General features: G+C 37.1%; 1 protein-coding gene across 1 annotated transcript in view; it reads left to right on the forward strand.

The window, feature by feature from the left end:
• LOC132110442 (ras association domain-containing protein 10-like) overlaps positions 1 to 3,848 on the forward strand; it is a 33,832-nt gene extending 29,984 nt beyond the window's left edge. Inside the window, exon 2 of the transcript XR_009424652.1 lies at positions 3,532 to 3,848. The gene's annotated coding sequence lies outside the window, so the exon portion shown is untranslated. The remainder of the gene's footprint in view (positions 1 to 3,531) is intronic.
• Positions 3,849 to 10,715: the final 6,867 nt, after the last annotated feature.

Raw genomic sequence — 10,715 nt, forward strand, 5'->3', positions numbered from 1 at the left:
TAAAATCTTCGTTCATCTTTGAAACACAACTTTAATTTTTAGGCGAACTAACCCTTTTAAGATCTATAAGGACAATAAAGAGTTAGTAAGGAATTAACAATGAACAGTGGTGTGTTTATAAATCACACTGATTAACCTAAATTAATAAGTGCTTTAATTCATGCTTTTTTTTTTTCATGATATGAAAAATACTGTATCCTTTTTTTTACCATGTCAATATCCAGATCTTACAACTGTCAGTGATATTTTGGAACGATTTTCCGTTTTCTCTAAGAGAGCTCATGCAAAAGTAAAGTCTTCTGAATGTTTGAGAGGCTACGGCTGACTGCCAGCAGGGTTGTACACTCATGAAATACTCAAGAACTGCACTCACTTGCCTTGTTAACAGGTTAGATTGCTCAGTGAACACAATCTGTAAGGTAGCAATAGCAACCTAGACTGAATAAAAAAATTCTCCCAGAAAGACTGCAGTGATCTTGCTCTGGAGCCACTGTAGAGTGTTAAAGACATCAAAAAATTTGAAAGACTTTTGAGTTTTCTTTTTTATGTTTATTTTGGCTTTTTAATTGCCTTTAGGTTATGCTTTAGGTTAAAATTCAGTGTAATAAACATTTACATTTAATTGAACTGATAATGTGTCTGTTCAGACAAACATGAACATTTGCATGCCGCTCATGCAACTATAGACTGTGAAAAAGATGGATAATGCATTTCCTTCCACTGTTAAAAGATTAAAAAGTCAAGCCAAAATGTCTCAGAAATGGCCACTGTCATCTTGTGCTGATGATGTCATTTGGAGGCCTGAGTCTGTACATGATATCAAAGTCCTATCCAAACACCCAAAGACCCAATCACAAGCACACAATCCTGATGCCACACCCTGTTTTTATAGCAACTAAAAGCAAACGTATTACAAAAATTAACAACTGAACATACTAATGTGAACTACCTAAAATGACAGAAATGTTATGACCTATGTTTCTTGTATTTGCTGTGTTGTGTTATTTCTCCTCCCTCTGGTTTTGTCTGATCTCTGATAGGATGTCCACTGATAGGGTGTACGATTGTCATTGGTGATTTAGACGAGGCGTGGGCTTTATATAATCTGTATCATGATCGGTCACGTGTGGGTTGAGAGCTCCTGGATCCCTCCTCCGGCCGATGATCTAAATTTGTTAAATTTAAGTGAAGTGCAAAACCTGTTGATCACGTTTATTCACTCTCAACGTTGTGTTTTAAGAACGTGAAGCTTAGGGGTGTCCTGCCTATTTATTTTGGCTACCTTGTTTGGTTTTTGTTTTGTGTTAAGCAGTTAGGGAAGTAAAATTTACTTTTATTTTGCTACTCGATTAGGTTATTTATTTCCCCTTTTTGCTTTTTATATTTGTTTTGTTTGTTATTTTGGCTTTTGTGACACCCTGAAGAAATGCTTTTTATTCCACTTGTCTATTTTAAAACGAATCAAATCTTTTTTTTTTCTGATTAACATTGTGTATTTGTTTGATTAACGACCGGAGTGTTTCATACTTTACCACATCCTAGTTTTAAAATGCCCTATTAAGAGTTTCTTTTTACTACCCCTAGGTTTGGGGTGCAATAGTTATTTAAAGGGAAATTAGATTTTTTTTTTTTTAAGCTTCTCTCACAGCCATTCAGATTACGAAAGCTGATTCCAAATAATCAGTTCTCATTCTGCAGGATCTATCTGCCACTTTTGACACTTTGAATCATCAGATCCTCCTGTCCACCCTCTCATCACTGGGCATCACAGGGATTCCACTTTGGTTTGGTTTGAAAACTATCTCATAAGTAGGTCTTTCAGGCTGGTTTGGGGAGAAGGAACACATCAACTGGTCACTGGGGTTCCTCAGGGATCAGTTTTTGGACCCCTCCTCTTCTCCATATACACTACATCACTTGAATCCAACATACAGGCACATGGTTTCTCCTACCATTGCTATGGTGACGGCATACAGCTCTATCTTTCATTGATCAGCTGCACGGATCTCAGGTTACCTGGCAGACATCTCGGCATAGATAAAGAACATCACCTACAGCTCAATCTGGCAAAAACTGAGCTTCTCATCTTCCCTGACTCTCCGACTCTACAGCAAGATTTCACCATCCAGCTAGGTTAATCATCAATTACCCAGTCATGTTTGGTCAGAAATCTTGGTGTAATCTTTGATGACCAGATGACTTTCAAAAACCACATTGCAAAAACAGCTCGATCTTGCAGGTTTGCATTGCACAACATCCAAAATACCAGGCCCTTTTTTTAATGGAGAATGATGCACAACATCATGTCAAGACCCTGGTGGACTATTGCAATGCTCTTCTGGCTGGACTTTTGTCATTCATAATTTAACCTAATGTTCAACAAGCCCAAAAGGGCCCACATCACACCTCTTTTTGTCTCCATGAACTGGCTACCAGTTACGGATCACAACAAATTCAAGACATTGATGTTCTCATAAAGAACAACCACAGGCTCAGCATCCTCCTACTTCCACTCACTCTTACGAGTCTACATCCATTGTAAGAGAGGCAAAAAATCACTTTCTAGAACATTTTTATTCTCCGTTCCTGGCTGGTGGAATGATCTTCCCATCCCCATCCTGAATGCTGAATCCCTGACAGTTTTAAAATGACAGCTGAAAACTCATTTCTTTTGTCAAAGTTTTGGGGTGGGGGGTTGGAGTATTAGATAACTGCAGCCAGCTACCTGCAGGTGATAAAAAATATTTTGGTCACATGACCAGAGCCATTTGATGTTACATAAAACTTTGACTTGGTGGTATTCATTAACAGAGCAATTTGCAAAGCAACAGTGAACAGCAGAGGAAGAATCTGGAACTGGCTTCCTTGTCTCTTTACACTTGTGTTTGGTGTTATTTGATAAAAACAGTAGCAAACAGGCAAATGCTGTTTCACTTTCATGTCCATAACAAGCAGATATCAGAAGTAGAAAGGCAATTTGTGTACCAGGATAATGCTACTGCTTTTCTTTTAGTACCATCTGTTGTCATTGAGTTTGATTTTCTTTGGTTTAATTTGCATTTACTTTTTCTATAGCTCCGCGGTTTTTTAAACATTATTCAGAACAGTATGTGAAAATCTGACTGATTTATGTGTGTGTGTGTGTGTGTGTGTGTGTGTGTGTGTGTGTGTGTGTGTGTGCTTGCGTGCGTGCATGTTTGCATGCGTGCGTGTGTGTGTAATATGTAATGAAAAGACCAGACAATGAACACTGGAAAATAATATAATACGTAACTTCTCAAAACCATTCAGTATATTGTTTCTGGTCATTTTGTAAGCATATAAAGATACTTGTAACAGTCATTAAGTGAATTGTCACTCTGCACCTCTACTTACAGTAGCTAATTATTGTAACAGCTGATTTTGGGGCCCTTTAAAATGAGATACAATAGAAATTCTTTTTAAGGTTTTTTTTTCTTTCTTTCTTTCTTTCTTTCTTTCTTTCTTTCTTTCTTTCTTTCTTTCTTTCTTTCTTTCTTTCTTTCTTTTTAGGAGGCATGCATGTCATGCCTTAGAGCACTGGACCAAAACCACATGGCTCTCTAGAATTTCAAAGAGAGTGCAAGACATGCCCTACAGCCAGTGCTGAAAGATCCTTCTCACTTTATCCAGCCCTCAGCTGAAGCCTGGCTGCTCTGTGATAAGAGTACAGGGCTTTGATCAGAGGAACACAATCAGATGATCCTGTCAGAATCAGAGACTGCAGCAGCACAATAAACAGTCTTCTAAACTAAGAGATGTTTGTCCATCCCATCTCTCCAGCTGCCTGTTGTATAACGTTATGATCTCCCTTAATACATTGCATTAGATTTCTCATACATCGATTGATTGAATCAGGTGAGATATGTGTGTTTTATCATGTCAGTCAGCTCTTAAACTCAAAGTAAACACAGCAAAACAGAAAATACACAATGACCTTTTTAAAAAAAAAACTGTCTTATTAAAGTAATATTGTACATCTTTTTGCTTATTAAGTAAATGCGTTTTTATGTAAGAATGTTTAGATATTTGTACTGGAAAACAAGTAAAAAATGCTAAGAAAATAAACTATACATATGATTATATATATATATATATATATATATATATATATATATATATATATATATATATATATATATATATATATATATATACATGTGTGTGTGTATATATTTTACAAAAACTCTTTGCTCTGATGCTCTGAATGTGCATGTCCACAGGTGCACTGTAAAATCCATAAGCTTTCCAACTGTCAAATTCAACAACCTCATTGCACCCGATGAAATGCACAAGGCTGAGGTTTTCTCTTTTATTTATTCTTGTGTGATTTATAGCTTCAGTTTGATATCAGAAACTAGAAAACTCAGTTTGGGGTTGTTGGTTGACATTCTTAATGTTCCAGGTTTTGTTTGCACTAAATGGGTGTTACCTTGTAAAACTCAAGGTGGAGAACTACTTTATTCCTCCCAGCGTTAACGCAACAGGTGTAATATAAAGACTTTTCTGAAAACTGGTTACATAAATCACATTAATTACCATCCATGCAGTTGTCATAATGATTAATGACCATCCACATACAGTTAGCTTCCACATATTTTTTATGCAAATGTTGCAATATTGCATTAAAGGGTTCATTTGATGCGATTTCAAATTTTCCTTTCTCTTTGGAGTGTTAGAAGCTCTTGGTGCATACAGAATATCTGTAAAGTTGCAAAGACTAAAGTTACAAAAAACTAAAGTCTCAAATCCAAAGAGATATTCTTTATAAAAGTTAAGAGTCAACCACGTTCTCCTAAAATGGCTCATTCTAATGCCCCCACATGTCTACGTCACGATGTGGGAAGATTTGCATAATACCGCCCAAATGATCATGCAAAGAAAGAAGGCACAACCTTTATTCTCACTGTTAGCGCCGGAGCCATGTTGTGGAGATGATGTGTGTTTCCTTGTGAAAGAGAAAATGCTTTGTTTGGCCTTCCAAAAGAAGACACAACTAGAAATCAGTGGTTAAGTTGTATTTACAACACTGTTCCGGAACAGTTCAACCCAAATAATCAGATGTGTGCAGCACATTTTATGGAGGACTGTTTCAGATGTTCTGACTCACAGTGTGCAAGTATGTTTACATATGTGAAGGACTTGCCACTGATGATTCAAACGCGAGTTTTGAGCAGCGTAGAGTAGGTTTTGTTTGTCATTTCTCCAATCACAAATGCAGACTTGCAGGCGCGATGGAAGTCAGCAGTTCTCAATTCCAGACCTCGCGTCCCCCTGCTCTGCACATTTTCTCTTATCGCTTCAGACGTTTGTTCTGTTCGAATGCAAGTGCCCTGCTAAGTGGACATCACAGGATATTCCGCAATGATTCCAGTTCGAAGTGAACGTATATATTCCATTCAAAATGCATTGATGTGTGCGAGACGTCAATTTAAATTGTATTTATTTACAGAGGTATATGTTGTCACACTCTGTATGTGAAGATGTTGTGCGTCGCATATCCATGAATGAATGTTCCAAAGTGAAGTAAATTTCAACAAAAGTCCCCTGCTCAGGGAGTAAGGAGCAATGAACACTGTGTAAGGCAAGGCAAGGCAAGTTTATTTATATAGCACATTTCCTACACAATGGTAATTCAAAGTGCTTTACATAAAAGAAAGTAAAATAATAATGAAGAAAAATAATAACAGGAATAAAACAAGCAATTTTAAAACTTTTAAAATTATTAAAAACAATTACTTATTTAAAATGAATTTAAAACAGTTAGACATCAAAATATCAAAGAAAATACAGAAGTGATCAGATAGTGCTATGTCCTTAATAACAATGGACGAAATGTTTAGACCCCTACTGATGATTAAGTCTAGAGTGTGTCCACCTTTGTGTGTGGGTCCATGCACATGCTGAGTCAAGTCAAAAGTGTTTAGAACCGTTATCATTTCTTTTGTAGTTTTGTTTTCTGCATTATCTATGTGATTATTAAAATCCCCTGCAATAGCAAAACAGTCAAACTCTGAGGAAATCATTGATCACATTTCTGTGACCTCTTCAACAAAGGCTGGAGAGTATTTTGGAGGCCTGTAAATAATAATAAACAGAATGTGTGGAGCATCTTCCAGCCCAATCCCTAGATATTCAAAAGACAGGTACTGACCAAATGACACTTGCTTGCATTGATAGACATCTTTAAATAGAGCAGCTACACCCCCACCTCTCCTACAGTCCTGCAGACACTCATGTAAGTGAAGTTAGGAGGGGCTGCTTTATTAAGGACTGTTGCATTGCAGCTGTCTTCAAGCCATGTTTCGTTTGGAAACATAAAATCCAGATTGTTTGTGGTTATAAAGTCATTGATTAGAAATGATTTATTTTTTAGTGAGCGAATGTTTAAATATGCTAACTTGATGGCTGTGCTTTGTGTCTTTACATCAATCTTAGTTTGATGCATAATAGGCCGCAGATTAGATGAGTTTGCCCTTCGGCTTGAGATGGCCTTAGACTTTCTATCACGTGATAAAACTGAAATAAAGAAAGCTACAGGCACACTGGGTTCCCGCTTGTTCTGTAGGCATTTGTGAATGTTGCTGTTTTCATAGCGGGGACCCGACACATATCACTGAGAGCTGCTATCAGTTGTTTTTGGTTCACCTTCAGCAGATAGAGGGTTTGGGCCCTGGCATTGTGGCAGTGGTTGAAGAGATCTCGCAGGAGCAGGGACCACAGGCTTTGGTGGTTGTGGGGCCCGCCGTTTTTTTGTTGATATCTGCGGGCTTGCAGCAAATGAGTGAGAGAGTTTAGTCCCAGCATACACTAATTCCTCCATTTTCTGTGAAAAGCACAGAAGTGGAGATGCTGGAGAAAGGGATAATGTGTCTGGTAACACTTTAGAATACTGTTTCTTACTTACTACATAACTAATAAGGAATTATTGAAGAACTAACAGGTGATTATTCATTAACACTTAACTCACTACTGTTAACTACTAAGGAAGATGTGTTAACTAATCAGTATGTAATATAATTTTATGATTGTGTTAAGTAACAGTTAGCTAATCAATAACTAATGAATTATGTCAAACCTCCTGAAGAACTACTATTAATTATCTACTAGTTAGGGTTCAAGAAAAATAACTATGAAGTAACTACAACCCGAATTCCGGAAAAGTTGGGACGTTTTTTTAAATTTTAATAAAATGAAAACTAAAACACTTTCAAATCACATGAGCCAATATTTTATTCACAATAGAACATAGATAACATTGCAAATGTTTAAACTGAGAAAGTTTACAATTTTATGCACAAAATGAGCTCATTTCAATTTTGATTTCTGCTACAGGTCTCAAAATAGTTGGGACGGGGCATGTTTACCATGGTGTAGCATCTCCTTTTCTTTTCAAAACAGTTTGAAGACGTCTGGGCATTGAGGCTATGAGTTGCTGGAGTTTTGCTGTTGGAATTTGGTCCCATTCTTGCCTTATATAGATTTCCAGCTGCTGAAGAGTTTGTGGTCGTCTTTGACGTATTTTTCGTTTAATGATGCGCCAAATGTTCTCTATAGGTGAAAGATCTGGACTGCAGGCAGGCCAGGTTAGCACCCGGACTCTTCTACGATGAAGCCATGCTGTTGTTATAGCTGCAGTATGTGGTTTTGCATTGTCCTGCTGAAATAAACAAGGCCTTCCCTGAAATAGACGTTGTTTGGAGGGAAGCATATGTTGCTATAAAACCTTTATATACCTTTCAGCATTCACAGAGCCTTCCAAAACATGCAAGCTGCCCATACCGTATGCACTTATGCTCCCCCATACCATCAGAGATGCTGGCTTTTGAACTGAACGCTGATAACATGCTGGAAGGTCTCCCTCCTCTTTAGCCCGGAGGACACGGCGTCCGTGATTTCCAACAAGAATGTCAAATTTGGACTCGTCTGACCATAAAACACTATTCCACTTTGAAATAGTCCATTTTAAATGAGCCTTGTCCCACAGGACACGACGGCGCTTCTGGACCATGTTCACATATGGCTTCCTTTTTGCATGATAGAGCTTTAGTTGGCATCTGCTGATGGCACGGCGGATTGTGTTTACCGACAGTGGTTTCTGAAAGTATTCCTGGGCCCATTTAGTAATGTCATTGACACAATCATGCCGATGAGTGATGCAGTGTCGTCTGAGAGCCCGAAGACCACGGGCATCCAATAAAGGTCTCCGGCCTTGTCCCTTACGCACAGAGATTTCTCCAGTTTCTCTGAATCTTTTGATGATGTTATGCACTGTAGATGATGAGATTTGCAAAGCCTTTGCAATTTGACGTTGAGGAACATTGTTTTTAAAGTTTTCCACAATTTTTTTACGCAGTCTTTCACAGATTGGAGAGCCTCTGCCCATCTTTACTTCTGAGAGACTCTGCTTCTCTAAGACAAAGCTTTTATAGCTAATCATGTTACAGACCTGATATCAATTAACTTAATTAATCACTAGATGTCCTCCCAGCTGAATCTTTTCAAAACTGCTTGCTTTTTTAGCCATTTGTTGCCCCCGTGCCAACTTTTTTGAGACCTGTAGCAGGCATTAAATTTTAAATGAGCTAATTAAGTGGATAAAAGTGTAAACTTTCTCAGTTTAAACATTTGCTACGTTATCTATGTTCTATTGTGAATAAAATATCGGCTCATGTGATTTGAAATTCCTTTAGTTTTCATTTTATTAAAATTTAAAAAACGTCCCAACTTTTCCGGAATTCGGGTTTTACTAATGAACAGTTATACCCAAATAATCACTATAATAATCAGGCTGTGGCCCACAAATCAAGTACTTGAGTAAAAGTACAGATACCCCAATAAAATATTACTCCAGTAAAATTATAAGTAGGCCTGTTCATTTTCAAAATTACTTGAGTAAAAGGACAAGTAAAAAGTACTACTACAGTAGCAACTTTGTTACAGCCCACTTATTAATGGAAATGAAAAATGAATTTTGCTTCTAAATGTTTACGTTTTCATTATAAAATATTTGTTAAATTAGTTTAAATGTGGGCAGTGTACATTTTAAAATGGAATAAAATATGAATTATATGATAATTCTTTATTAATTACTAAAGGGTTCACTATAATTTCACTTTAGAATAGGCCTGCTGTTTCGGGTTTGAAATAAGTCCTGCAGAATTATTTGATAATTCTTTATTAATTACTAATTGGTTACCTGTATTTTCACATTTCCTCATGCTTTGCCTTACATACAAGAATTGAATGAATAGATTATATGGTATATGCTGAGGAGGCACACATACAGTACTGTATATAAAACATAAAAACTAAGGTAATTATCAAGGCACTGGAGTTGTGGTGGGGTTCATACGGGAAGCTGATTTCTTACAAAACACACTCACAAAACAATTCACTACACAGGCAAAACCTCTGTAAAATTTATTGTATAATATTGCATTTCATACTACTACTACTACTATTACTGCTAATAACTTTTATATGAAAGGGTCACAATTCAATGAAATTGTGTATTACTGTTCATTAGTAGTTACTTCATAGTTATTTTTCTTGAACCCTAACTAGTAGATAATTAATAGTTCTTCAGTAGGTATGACAGAATTCATTAGTTATTGATTAGCTAACTGTTACTTAACACAATCATAAAATTGTATTACATACTGATTAATTAACATATCATCCTTAGTAGTTAACAGTAGTTAACAGTAGTGAGTTAAGTGTTAAAGAATAATCACCTGTTAGTTTTTCAATAATTCCTTATTAGTTATGCAGTAAGTAAGAAACAGTATTCTAAAGTGTTACCAAGTGTCTGGTGAGATGGGCTGTGTCTCTGGTGTTTCCGGTGGCTGTGATATGTTGTCCTGGCTTCCCTGGCTGTTTTCCAGAAAGTCCTCCCTGGGTGCTGAATCTTGTATCTGTTTTGATACATCACAGTCGGTCTGTGAGGAGCTCTGTTGGCAGGGCTCAGCCGGGATAGTGTTTATCAGCAGTGCTTGTTTTGGCTGCATGGTGTTATCGGTGTTCTTGTGGGATATGTCAACCACATGATGACTCGGACCCGGTGTGTGTGTGCTGAATGGATTGACACACTCTGCTGAAGGATGACGGAGGGAAAAGTAGATATTGTCCTTATACACTCTAGCACCAAGTTTGTTTGGGTGGAGGCCATCCGGTTTAACCCTCTGGAGTCATTAACGCGGATACGCGTTTCAGTTTCTCCTCATAACCCCAAAAAGAACTTAAATTGCACTTTCAGTTTTAATCGTACAGATAAGAGCAATACATCAATCAAATCTGTAAAGGGTCTACTTTTTTTTGGATACAGACATAATCAGAGGCGGGTAGTAACGAGTTACATTTACTTCGTTACATTTACTTGAGTAATTTTTTGGGGTAACGAATACTTTTCTGAGTATATTTAAAGATGGGTACTTTATACTCTTACTTGAGTAAATTTTTGGGGAAAAATCTGTACTTTTACTTCGTTACTGTGGGCGACGATCCTCTCGTTACTTTATCTTAATGCAATAAATGTTATAAATGCTTCAATTTATTCCAAACGCGCCGTCTACTTTTCTCTGGGCAATGAGCGATGCCCATTCGTGAATGATTCATTCTTTTGAGTCAATTCTGTTCAAAGGCTTGATCAAATCAATTGGCAAACGAGTGAATTGGTTCATGAATCAGTTTGAATG

This window comes from Carassius carassius, chromosome 2, assembly GCF_963082965.1.
Source record: "Carassius carassius chromosome 2, fCarCar2.1, whole genome shotgun sequence".
In the NCBI taxonomy this organism is placed as follows: Eukaryota; Metazoa; Chordata; class Actinopteri; order Cypriniformes; family Cyprinidae; genus Carassius; species Carassius carassius.